This window comes from Lygodium microphyllum, chromosome 7 (assembly GCF_053477565.2).
Source record: "Lygodium microphyllum isolate KBCC chromosome 7, Lygodium_microphyllum_v1.1.10, whole genome shotgun sequence".
Classification (NCBI taxonomy): Eukaryota; Viridiplantae; Streptophyta; class Polypodiopsida; order Schizaeales; family Lygodiaceae; genus Lygodium; species Lygodium microphyllum.
Window position 1 is genome coordinate 110969138 of NC_141141.1, and position 13405 is coordinate 110982542.

General features: G+C 43.5%; 1 protein-coding gene across 3 annotated transcripts in view; it reads right to left on the reverse strand.

The window, feature by feature from the left end:
- Positions 1-5574: 5574 nt before the first annotated feature.
- The window catches only part of LOC148033828 (uncharacterized), a 32277-nt gene continuing 24446 nt past the window's right edge, over positions 5575-13405 (reverse strand). Inside the window, exon 2 of one of the 3 annotated variants that reach the window (XM_087681838.1) lies at positions 5575-5871. The gene's annotated coding sequence lies outside the window, so the exon portion shown is untranslated. Of the gene's footprint in view, positions 5872-5917; positions 6523-13405 lie in introns of those variants that run through there. The other 2 variants (XM_087681837.1, XM_087681839.1) reach the window with 2 other exon arrangements.

Sequence of the window (13405 nt, forward strand, 5' to 3'; positions counted from 1 at the left end):
AGGGAGCAATCCTCGTATTATTCAAAAGAGTATCAAGAGTGTCATTGCCTAGAAAATCATCTCTATGGACCACTAAATATTACCACTAGGGAGTCTCAAGCGGGCACATCATAGGCTTATAATCTCTCTATACTCAGAGTTGAGATCTAGATACACATTGAGCAGCTCACTTCAGGGATGTATGACTGATATGGATCAGAGATCATTTGGCCGTTTTCTGGGAGAGGCATGGCACATCAGAGAGTAGAGCACACAGCGGGTCCCAATCAGAGAGGGGCGCACCCAGACGACTATTACACAGTTCTTTGAGACAGATAGAGTGAGAGCTACTGTACCAGCCTCCAGCCAGACCTCCGGGCTCACACTACAGCAGGCTGAGGACCAGCGTACCCGACGCCGCACGAGGATCCGTGGGTTTCGGACCCCACAGCCACACCGACAGGAGATCCGGAGGATTCTTGATCTACATCGACAGTAGACTGAGATCCGACGACACTCGACACATTGGATCTCAAATCTCCAGTTTGCTCTTTCTCCACCGCAGATATACCACATCCTGCATCTAGGAGGGATCACCTGCTATTAGCGACTTCGACGACTGCTACTACATCCCAAGATAGTATATCTCCCTGCATCTGTTACATATACACATCGCACCACTTTATCACAGCCGACAGTTGTTCCCCTATCACAGCCGACATTTGTTCCCCTTTTGTAGCCATTATCTGGAGTACCAGAGCTGCATACGCACATACACATACACGACACTTATCACACTCATAGCACCGTATTTTCAGTTTCCAATTTTTAGCTTTTCATTCAACACTTTTATTTTGGATAGCTGGACCTCATCAGTTGTATCACAGTTTGTCTCATAGGCCAGTTTTGGTCTTTAGAAGACGTTAATATAACTCTCTCTCTCTCTCTCTCTCTCTCTCTCTCTCTCTCTCTCTCTCTCTCTCTCTCTCTCTCTCTCTCTCTCTAATGCGAATATATATTATTATGATTATTGTGTTCTTTCTCTTAGTAAACCACACACACAGACATACACACACACACACACACACGAATGTATGTTGATAGAGAGAGAGAGAGAGAGAGAGAGAGAGAGAGCGCGACGTGGACTCTTGTGTATGAGAATAGCCTCTCTCAATGGAGAACACACTTCTACATCACGAAACACTTAGATTTGCATTCATTATGGTTAGGAACTTATTGATTTACATTTATAAGCAAAGCTTTGTGTGAACCTTTAATGGAGAAATGTAGGAAAGTAGAAGGTATGACTACTTTTTAATGGCATATGTGGATATAGAGAAAATGTTATAGTCTATAAAGAAATGAGGAAGAAGAAAATACTAATGGCTGATGATGTTAACTACAAAAACGTGTGAATATAATGTTATCTACAAAAATATCAAGAACAAGATATAGTTTCTTGCAATGGTCATAACAAAACCGCCCTAATCATGGAGTTTACATCAGAGGCTAGGGCAAACTTGCCATACTAAGGACCGTGTTATTCTCTCTCTCTCTCTCTCTCTCTCTCTCTCTCTCTCTCTCTCTCTCTCTCTCTCTCTCTCTCTCTCTCTCTCTCTCTCTCTCTCTCTCTCTCTCTCTCTCTCTCTCTCTCTCTCTCTCTCTCTCACAAACTTTTTGTGAAGGTTAAACTAGCTACCAATGCATGGCATTACAAATTAGAAGGTTGTTGACATCGATATGGTGAGCACTCAAGTCTGTCAATCGTACTCTTTCTCTATCCATTGGTTAAAACATGGAATCAATGATAGGAGATAAGGCATCAATTGCAATGTTAAAAAATCGAGTGTTGCATGTCCTCATGTGAGAAACTAAGATATGAAAAAATAGTCATACCATACATACCTAGGATCATAATGTTCAATGCAACATAGATGGATAGATCTATCCATCACTAGGAAACATCTTATGTTTTTTTAAAAATTTGTATTCATACTTTGAAAAGTGAAAACATCTTATGTCACAATTTTTGTGCCTTCATACTTCGAAAATGATAGCCATAGAGTGCAAAATACAAATATTATAATTTTTCTTTATCCCTTTGTTTATGATTTTAGTTGAGAAGTAGAGAATATGGAATGCTTAGATGATTTTTGTCAAGCATAGGGGAGCAAATTCACTAACACAAGCCTTATATGATCCTATTTTAGATCTATGTCCCTTGCAAAGGATTGGAGTCCTTGATTATTCTCAAACTCACTTTTATTGGTGTTAATTGAAAGGCAACTAATGGGTGCCATTGTCCAATAAAACCCATAGGGAGTTTGTTATGAGTTAGTGTCTCTTTATTGCCACATGAAGTGCAATGCCATTTTATGCAAAGCACACCATTTATTACATGTGAAGCATAGTCTTCATATCACATTAAATATGTTTCTTCCCCATTTTTTGTGAGCAAAGGGAATTTGCATGGTTTGTTACATGTGAAGCACATCTAAGGAGCATCAACATGGTACAACCAAGCTAGATGCACTCGACTCTATTGGTATAAGATTATGTTGTATGGATCTTTTCATGACCCCTTACGATTTTCAAGAAGATGATCTTTTTCTTACCCTTTGAGGCCATGGCCATTATGGCATGCTACTTAAATAAGCACTTCATTGTATTGTCAAGGAATGGGACTAGGGATAGGGTGGGTAGTATCTACTAGAAGATTAGTGTAGTTTTCAGTTCACTAGCAATATTTACATGGCATGGTGATTGAGATCATTCAATATGCCATGTGAATAGATAGACTCTTGGCATGCCATTGACCATGTAGAGGGGTCATTTATAGTGCTAACTATGCAGGGTGTAGTCATAAAATAAGATTTAGAAAATACCACATGAATTTCATATCTATTAAACCATCCCTTGCACATTATAGAGGGGGTTATGGTGGGAAAAAAAAGTTTAGAATGGGCATACATGTTGAACTAGAGTTTTTAGATACTTTGTATCTCATGTAGCACATTCTTTATTGAGATAGCCCTACATGTTTTTTCACAGAGAGAGGGAGAGAACTTAACAAGGTCTTCTAGATTTGAATGATTTGTTATTATTGTGTATATCGTTAAACATTATAGATAATGACAAACGTAAGGACGTATGCGAATCTATCTAAGATTGAGGGTTTACAAAAATCAAGATATAGAAAGTACTAACCTAGTTACCACACATAAAACCCACAATAGGTTTTAAAAAATGTATCACTTTGCATGGAGCACACTGTTTGTTGTAGGTGAAGAGTGTTATTTTTTCCAGTTTTTGTGAGCAAAGGGTAGCTTCCCCTTGCTCACAAAAATGCGATGAGGCATAGCTTCACAATGATGCCAAGCCTTGCAAACCATAGTTAGTGGGCTTGGCCAACCAAGCCAGCTAGTTCCTTGTTATTAAAAGAAGTGATGCAATCTCTTCATACAGAAGATATGCACTAGTTTTCCATCTATTTTAGTCCATATTGCCCCATTGCATGGCTAAACATGTGTTTCTAAGAGCAATGTCATTATTGCTACTATGGTCATAAGTTCCTTTTAAAATCTCAAGATAGCAAGCATGTCATCAAGTAATGTAGAAGGAGGAACAACCAAGTTCAAAGGATGTGTTTCACACTTGGTAATCAAAGCTCAAGCCATCATCAAAGTTGGAGTTTGATGATATATATATCCATCACGTAGATGGGTGTGACATGGCAAAGGATACTTAGGGCTAGCTCAAAAGTTGGAGCTCAATCCAAAAGCTCAAATCTCAATGCTCATTGAAATTTTCATGTTAGAAATTAAACCTCGTATTTCTCTTGCATCTCATTTGAATCATATGAAAGGCTTCCTGGCTCAACTTGCAAGAATTGAACTCAAAGTGGAAGAAGACCTTGCTATTAGTCTCTTGCTTAAATCCTTGCATAAAGAGTATGATCATGTGGTCACTACTCTTATCAAGTTTCCCTCTCCTAAGCTATTTGATGCTAGAGCCTCTCTTCTAGAAGAAGATAAAATATTGAAGTTCAAGCAAGAAGTTAATGCAACACCTAAGTATGAAGCCCTCTACACCAAATCCAAATTCAAGGGAAGAACAAGATCAATCACAATGAACCAATTGTGTGTGACCATAGAACTAACCACAAGGAGAAAGAATGCTTTCATAGAAAGAGAGCCCAAAAAGTATACCTCATTAAGATGGTTCAAGAGAGTGATGAAAAAAGAGAAGAAAACAAGGAGGTAGAACGAAAAGAAGAAAAGCATCATGAAGCCCTTTCCACAACTTTCAAGAAAAAGCTAAAAAAGCTCCTCTTGATGTTCCCACTGATGAAGAACCACTCCAAAGTGTTTATCCTCTTTTGTGATTTCCCTCAAATCATATTGTAAATCCTTGTAACTTCACATGTATAAGCCTTGCGTAATACCATCATGCTTAAAGGCCCAAGTCTCCTAAACTATACACAACTCTTAGCCACAAGTGATCAAGCCAAGAATGCCTTTGATCATCTTGAGTAGAGAAGCCAATGAGCCTCTGGGCTTTCAAGGATGGACATTTCCCGAGCAAGTCATGTAGCATCCAAGCTAATGCAAATGTACACCATGAGTTTGAAGGGTGGTGTTGAAATATCAAACCCATGATGCACCAGGGAAATGCACAAGAGGCACATTACCTAGATTTAATTATTTTATCATACTCTTTATTCCCATCAATAAAGGGAGTCTTCATATACCCAATGCACCATGGGAAGGTTCCTGTCACCCACTAACCTCCAATCATCTAAGGATTCACCTAGAAACCACTTAGGTGTGATCCAACCTACCAAAACCACTATGGAATACCACCCGTTGTAGAGCCTTTTTAAAGGCATCTCATTCGCATCATCAATAATCAAATGACAAAGAAATCATTATCTGATCATTGACATCAAGTAGCTTCATCATTCAGGCAAAGGGATTGGAACCAAATTCAAAGGTGATTCTCATCATTATGGCTTTATGCATTTCCTTCACCTCACATCACCATGAGAGGCCTTGTGGATTTCTTCTACTCTTCTCAAGCCCAACGGCATATCCTTTGCTATTTTGATTCATTTGAAGTATAGAAAACCAACCACTCTTTAAAAAATGAGTAGCTATATCTATTGTGGTAAATGACTATGGTCAATCAAACTTGAGGAATGCAAAATGTTGCTAAATAGACTCGATCAAGAGAATGTCATCAATATAACGGATCCAAAAAGTAGATCGTTTCCAATCTTTCATACACAAAGGAGCTCTCTACTACACTACAAAAAACCATGGTCATCAATATTCATGCATCTTCTTATACCATAACCCTAGTGGCTAGGTCAAGCCACAAAGTGGAGCTACATAATGTACTCAAAATTTACATTGGATGATATAAGCCTCTTCACGCTACTCTCTTCAAAAAGGCATTATTAAAGTCCCATTCATGCACATGCCATCCATGGCAAGATGCTAAAACAACTATTAAACGAATGACTGTCATAAACGATGTTGCAAACCTTCTATTGTCAAGTGCAAAGATAACTTCTGAATCTATGTATGTACACGGGGTGGTTGTTTACTAAATAGAGTTGTGCATGATGCACATTAATGAAAATCTTAACCCGATTGTATTAAAAATCGTTAACTCTATTGTGATACAAAGTATCATAAGATGCTGAATGATGTGCCGTTGTGAGATAAACTAACAAAGCAACATTGTACCTTTGCGCTGAGAATTTTGTGTCTTGAGCACCTTAAAACTCCCTCTTGTATCTACAGCTTGCCCAAACAAGTGTGGTATCACATCTTATCCAAGTTTTGAGCCGCATCCTCTCTCATTTGCAATACAAACCCTCAACATGAACTGCAATCACAACAAACAACTATAACCCAGTGCAACAGGTTAAGGATCATGTTATGTACCAAGAGATGGATAGTGTTGAGAATGACCACAAGAATAGATATTTAAAATTAGGTTTCCTTAGAACAAGGTTGGCAACATATATTGTACATCAAGGATAACTACTCAGACATACAATCATCAGAACTAGGACATGCCACAAAATCATCATTTATAGCAGATATCTGTACTATCTCAGCACATCCACACAAGATAAGCCTGTACAAGCATTTGCACAAGGATTCAAGATAGCGGGTAAATAGCAAACAAATCTCTCTTTCTTGATACCCAGTGCTCTCCCCAAAGCCTCAGCAAGGCCTCTTTTCAGTCTGTATAACCCTCATTTCAGCATAGAACACAAGTCCCTCTTAATACATTTCAGCACATGGCCATTCAGTTAAAAAAATGTGCTGAAAGAGTCCATGAAATGATCTGTGGAAGGTCATCCCGGCCTCTAAAAGTGCCTTCATGCACCACGCCTCAATCCCAGCTTTCTCTCAGGTCCATCCAGCCACAAAATCAGCACCGTTCAAGGTTTTCTTCATGCTTCTCACAGTAGACCACAAGGATAAAAGAGGAGATGGCAAAATGCCTTGAAACAATCACCCCAAACACCTGTTCATGTCACCATGCAAGCTCAGTCATAATCAGTGATGTGCCTGGACTCCAGAATGATTTTGCACCATGCAAAACTACAAGGCTGCATAGGATCGCAAAAAGTGCCCTACATAAATGATAAGCTTATGCATGCAGGCCAAACATGTGCACAGCAGCCCATATCAATTCTTCACCCTAAAAATAATACATATATTTCAAAATATAATGCATTTAGCACCATACAAACACCATCAATTTTAACCTTTTGCTCTGCTTTTTTCCTTCTCCAGGGTTAGAATGTCAACCTTTACCCTTTTCCAAAAAGTCTTTGATGTCCTCATGGCACACTTATTACTTTGCATGCCTTTTCTGACATATGTGTCTTCCATACATGGATTCAACTAACCACATCACATGCATGTGTTCCATGGGTACAAATATTGAAACCAGGACAAGCAACTTGTATGATACAAAATATTTTCTGTTCATAGATTTGACTGACCACATCACGTGTGGGTACAAATATTGAAACAATGATGAGCAACTCGTACTTCCTGCTAGTGTGAGCATGGAAGCAAACATGAAGCAAAACTGACGCTGAAAATGCTGCCATGAACTGATTGGCAAAAGTAATGAAGATGTCTGAATACAAAGCAGCCCCTACACAACATGCACAGAATACCCACAACAAAGGCACTGAGTGAAGACCAGAAGGATGGCTAGCTATATATAGGCCCTAATGACAGACTGCCCCAAAGTGATACAATTATGACCAGGCAGCTCTCATAATCACACCAAGAACCATCAGCTGCTGCTATGGAAAGCTGACCTGTGCCGTAAGCAATCTTCTTAACCATATTCAGCCTTAGAGGGCCATCTGCTGTATGAACAGACACACAAATGGACAGCCCGTCAGGCAGGTGGTGGGCAGGTTGGGCAGTCCCGGGCAGGTCAGACAGGCAGCACAGGTCAGCCCAGCACAGGCAGTGCAGGCAGGTTGGGCAGCAGTCAGTGCATTTATGGTTGCAGGTCGGCCATATTCAGCTGGCTAACCTGATCTGTTTGGTTGCCTATTTATAGGCTGCTTGTCACATAGTCCTGTACACTATTTTCCAGTGAGAAAGTTTGATGTCTTCTGAGTGCCATACTCCTGACACACCCATGTACATGCTCTGCTTCAGATTTCAGTCTTTGGCATTCATTCTCTTCAGAGTTCCTTTCCCTCTCTTTTTTGCATTCCACTCTTCATCTCAGCACATGCATTTTCTTCTACAATGCTGCACTCTGAAAAAAACATGTAATGGATCTCCAGCTGTTTATTTCTGTGAGAATAGTGCGGAGCAATGGAAGCAAAGAGACACTGCTGATATAGACTGTAATAAGCACAAAGAACACAAAAGAGAACAGCAAGAACAAAAGAATTCTAAGAGAATAGACTTGGAAGGAGAGAGTCAACACCAGGGATCGAATGAACGTGACGGGGAGCGCGATGTCGTCGCTTGGTCGCCTCGCGCGGCCTTCGGCTGCCTGACCCGCGCTCGTCCTGCGTGTCGGGGACCCTGCCGTCGCCATCTGACTTGGGAGCCGTTGCCTGTCAGCCGCCTTTCGACTTGCTACAGCGTTCGTGCCTGCGCCTCTGCCTTCTGTTACCACTTGCGTCTACGCCTGGCACTCTCCAAATCGTCCTGCGCCCCGCCTTCTTGCGATTGTGCTACGTGGCAGATTGGAGGTAACGACAGCACGGCCCTGTCCCCCGCTGACACCCTAGTCGTCCTGCAGTCGTGTGGGATCTGTGTTTCCACAGGCCTGCGGCAGTCACAGTTCAGGAGCGGCAGTGCCTGAGGAGGATCATTGTCCTCCTTCCTTCCTGTGGCATGTGACTGAACGACTGCGAGAGCCAGAAGCCAGTTCACAGCTACTGCACCTGTGCACAAAATTTTCATATAGGGCCTGAAGAACGGAGTCCAGCTCCTGTAAACCCTAAATCTGGCGGTTGTCAGAGAGGCGGCATCCTGAACAGCGTGCCCACTGATCTATATAAAGAAGGCGAGAGAGAGAGAGAGAGAGAGAGAGAGAGAGAGAGAGAGACAACGAGAGAGAGAGAGAGAGAGAGAGAGAGTTCGTCCTCTGTGTGAAGACAGCAGTATGGCTGGCCTGGATTTGGATTTTCTTGATCGGACGGTGGTAGCCCTTGGCCCTGATTCCGATGCAGAGGAGCCGGAAGATATGGTGCCATGCACGGAGGAGTTGCCGCCGAGTTCTGAACAGCCGCCTGCCGGCAAACGCTCCAAGCCTATGCCTGATGAGCCCATGAGTCCTCCGGAACGCTCCTATGCGCAAGTGGCCTCTGATCCGGTGGATTCGCAGGAAATCGACTGGGAGCATTTGCTGGACTTCGCCAATACTCTGCTTGGCGATTATGTCCAGCATAATACCGAATCTTTTTCTGTTGCGGGAACGGATGATGTGCTGGAAGCCACGGTGGACCCCAAATCAGTCTTGCGATCCTTCTCGGTGTTCTATGACCGTGCAGTTATTCTTTTCTTCACTGGCAGGATCCCAATGCTTTCACATATTCGCCAGTGGCTGCACCATCTATTGCAAGGGGAGTCGGTTGAGGAGATTTTCCTTGGACCTCGCGGGTTTTATGAGGTCCTGCTGAAATCGGAAACGCATCGCGCTGAGCTCCTGTCCAAGTTGCCGCTATTCTTTGATCGCCGCCTGGTTCATGTTGTGCCATGGCGCCCCATGGCCGACTTCCAGCGTCTGCTTCAACGCGAATGCCCGGTGTGGGTAGAGGTGGAAAACTGTCCGGTGGTCTATTGGCCCATGTTGAAGGATGCGATGGCAGTTGTGGGAACAGTGCTGGTTCCCCCAAGCCTCAGGGCGACCGCAACCGTTTATGCATGCTATGGGACACGGCCAGGAAAAGGCCTGCGTGGCTTCGCCTCAATTGTTCGGGCATGCATCCTTTGTATTTTCGCTTAAAATGGGGCAACTTTGCGGGCCACTGCTTTTCATGTGGTAAATTGGGGCATTTCATGGCCGAATGCCCTGAAAAGCAATCGTCTTCGGATGATGCGCAGGTTGTGCTGCCCAAGGACGACATGGTGCTTGATGCCACGCCCCAGGAAGCCCTTCAGTCTCCTCATGTCATGGACAAAGGCAAACAACAGGTCCGAAGTGTGGATTCCCGTCGTACTGACTGGATTGAGGCACGTCCTCAAAAAGGTAAAAAGTTGAATACAGGCCTGGCGGATCCTGGGCCTCCCGCTGCCCAGGATTCCGTGCGCACGTATACGCGCCGGAAAGAAATGGCCACTTCACAGCAGGCTCCGCGTCCTAGGGCCCCGTCGGGCCCCCGCAATCAGTCTCCAAGGAGAGCCTATACCGACAGCCCCAGAGGCCCACCTGCCAAGCTGGCGTTCGATGCCAAAGGAAATGTTATTACACCCTGGGATCGGCGTTATCCCCGCCCCTCTCCCAAGGCAGTGGATTGCCCTTCTACCTCCAACGCAGGTCGCCAGAATTCTTTTGCAGTATTGGCTGATTTTCTGGATGAGGGTGTCCTGGATGCTCTCGCGGAAAAGGTGAAATCGAGGCAGCAGGTGCCTCGTTCCTGACTTCCTTCTTTGAGGATACATGAAGATAGCCACGTGGAATGTGCGAGGCATTTGCTCTCGCCATAAGCAACATGCCATGTGGACCGTCTTGCATGAGAACCAGTGGGATGTATTGTGTGCAGTTGAGCACAAAAGTCACGGTGAAGCAGGAAAAGTGATGGATTGTCATGGATTCCGCCTGTTTTATGCAGGGACCCATGCTACGCACTATTCGGGCGTGCTGATGATTGTCCATGAGAAATATCAGCCTGTCCTTGTTAAAAATGATGTGCAGGGCCGCTTTCTGGTGATCGAAGTCTTATTTGAAGGCGAGATTTTATGGCTGTTGGGCCTCTATGCTCCGAATGATCCCGCATCCCGGCGGAATCTTTGGTCCACTTTGCAGGGCTCCATGTCACTCGGCCGAAGGGGATTCTTGATGGGGAGATTTCAATATGTGTGTCGACTCTTCTCAGTCCACTTCAGGGCATTCGGTAATGGATACGCCGGAAAGCCGGGTGTGGAGTTCTTTTGCTTTGCACGTGCTCAAGCAAGATCTTTGGTCGTGGCTTCACCCTTCTTTTTCAGGGTTTACTTTTCATTCCGCACAATATGCAACTACCTGGTCGCGGCTGGACAGAATGTATATCATGCAGGGCAATGACTTTCTTCCCGACATGCTGGAAATGAAGGTCTTGCGGCAATATGCGTTGTCGGACCATTTCCCCCTCCAGCTTGAGATGCGGGCACACTCTATTGCACCTTTTGTGCAATTCCTGGATAGGCTCCCTTTACGTTTCAACTCCTCTTATCTGAAGCATTCAGTTTTCCAGGGCTATATGCAGCAGTTGATTGAGAGGTTCTTATTGGACTTCGCCTCTGAGGGCTGGCCTTCATTTGCACGGCTGCTCTCTAATGTGCAGCGGGTTGCTCGCCAGTATGGGATCCATAATGCCTCGCTTTGCCGCCGACGTCGACATGCAGCAGAAGACTTACTGGCCTTGGTCCGTTCCTTGCTCCTGGATTCCCCTGATGATGATTTTCTGCTCCTTCACACCATCATATGGGAGATTGGGGTTATTGCTGAGAGAAACCACCAAGGTTTCTCAAGAATCAGGTAGTGTCATGATCAAAAAGATTGCCCTCAACTTATCATCAAAATCCAAATTTGCATCCTTGAGCTGATTTAAAATGCCAGTAAATGCACTGAAGTGCTCAGCTACAGGCTTTGACTCATCCAATCGCATATTCACCAACTTGCGCTTTAAATGCACCTAATTAACAGGTGTGGTGATTTCATAGGTAGTTTTCAATTTCTCCCATATTGCATAACCTGTATCTAAACCTTTAATGTCTATCAAAATGTCGTCTCAGTGACACCCATCTTTATGTAGGCCACAGCTTTTTTGTTAACTCTGGCCCAATCTGCATCAGACACTTGTGCAGGTTTATCTTCCTACAAAGCATCCTCACAATCCTTTAAGAACAATATGCCCTGCATACGGTCTTTCCAAAGGTCAAAGCCATGACCATCAAACCGTTTGATTTCCATCAAACTCTTGATGTCTGAACTGGAAGAAGTTGCAACCATTTTTAGCACAAACACAAGTAAATGCACTGAGCTGCAGAAGCACAAGCTGAACCACCAAATACACTGCTGTTTTTCCCCAAACAGTAATAAATCTCTGCTGTTTATACATAAAGCAGCCACCACATGGACAAATACTGCAGAAATTTACCAAATTCTGCACAAAGCCCCAAAATTCCAGGTCCAATAGTGCATAAATGTCAGCCAATCTGACCCAACTAAGCAAAATTTTACCAACGCATGAGAAGCCCCAATTTTTCAGGGTCCAATGTCAAGAAACTTTACTCGAAAGAGCGAAATTCTGACAAATTTGGCAAAATCCCCAATTTGATTGAGGTCAACACCCACAATGTCTGCAATTTCTGACCTGAATGTCACTACCAAGCATAGACGATATCAAATCTGGGAAAAGCCCCAAATTTTTGGGCACAGAAATGACGACTGTGCTTCCAATGCTCGAACCCCCGTTAAGGCAAGGGGAGATTTTCAGAAATTAGAGAAATTTCTGATTTAAAAAACCCCTTTTGGGGGGGGGTCTCTTGACCCGCCAGGTGCGTCACATCGCGGGACAGGTGACGCTTGTCACTACCGGCCCGCTACTCCACACTGGTCGCCGCTAGTCCATCACGACTGGTCGTTGCGCCTGTTGCTGCCCATCACCACGCAACCAGTTGCTTACACGCCACACGTTGTGTTGCCCATTGAACATCCGACTCTGCCCATTGAACGTCTGACTCCCTACAGCCATCGCCTTGGTCTCGGAAAGCGTGTAGAACCTTGGGCTCTGATACCAATTGTTGGAGCTCAACTGGAAGAGTTAGCAATAGTTCGAGGAGTGAGAGTGACACACAGAGAGAGAGAGTGTGTGAAAGTACGACTAGATTTGGATATACCAACAAAAATGTTAATACACAAAGAATAAAATATATTTATACTTAGGGCACGTAAGTGCATTCACATGTACAACTAAATAATGCATATGTACTATACACGAAGGTGAAAAAGGGTCTTTATCCCAACAAAGTCAATCATTAGTAATCAAGATTCTTGGATGACCAATTCGCTTTGGAAGGTACTGTTTGAAAACATGGGTACCCCACTAAAATTCTCATTATCCTTCCACCCACAAACTAATGGACAGCTAGAGGAAGACATTTCTAGACTTGGATCTCTTAAGGTGCTACGTTTTTTAGCACAAGTCATAGTATGGGAATGGTTTTTGCCATTGGTTGAGTTTGTTTACAATAGCACAATGCATAGCTGCATTGATAAGGCTCCCTTTGAGATTCTGAAGGGTGGAAAAAAAGTTCCACCGATCTTGTACACAAAGGGTAGTAAGATACTTAAGGCTGATAGATATCTTGAGAACATGGATGTAGTCTATCAAAAGGTCAACCAAGCACTTCAAAGGTCTCAAAAGAAGCAAAAGAGGGCAGCTAATCACTGTAGACATGCTTTGTATCGTAAGTTTAATATGGTTACTATGGGCCCTTCTAGGTGTTGGAAAAGTCAAGTGATGTTGCTATAGGCTGAAATTGCATGACCTTTTCATAGAGATGTGCCAAAGGATGTATCTGGTGAAATTCAGCCAGAAGTTGAGGAGCTAGATGAGATTTTCGTACCCAAGCATACATTGGGACATGAGGAAAGAAAAATAAGAGAGAAAGTTTCTTGATGCTACTTGGTAAAAATAGAATTATTTACATATGGA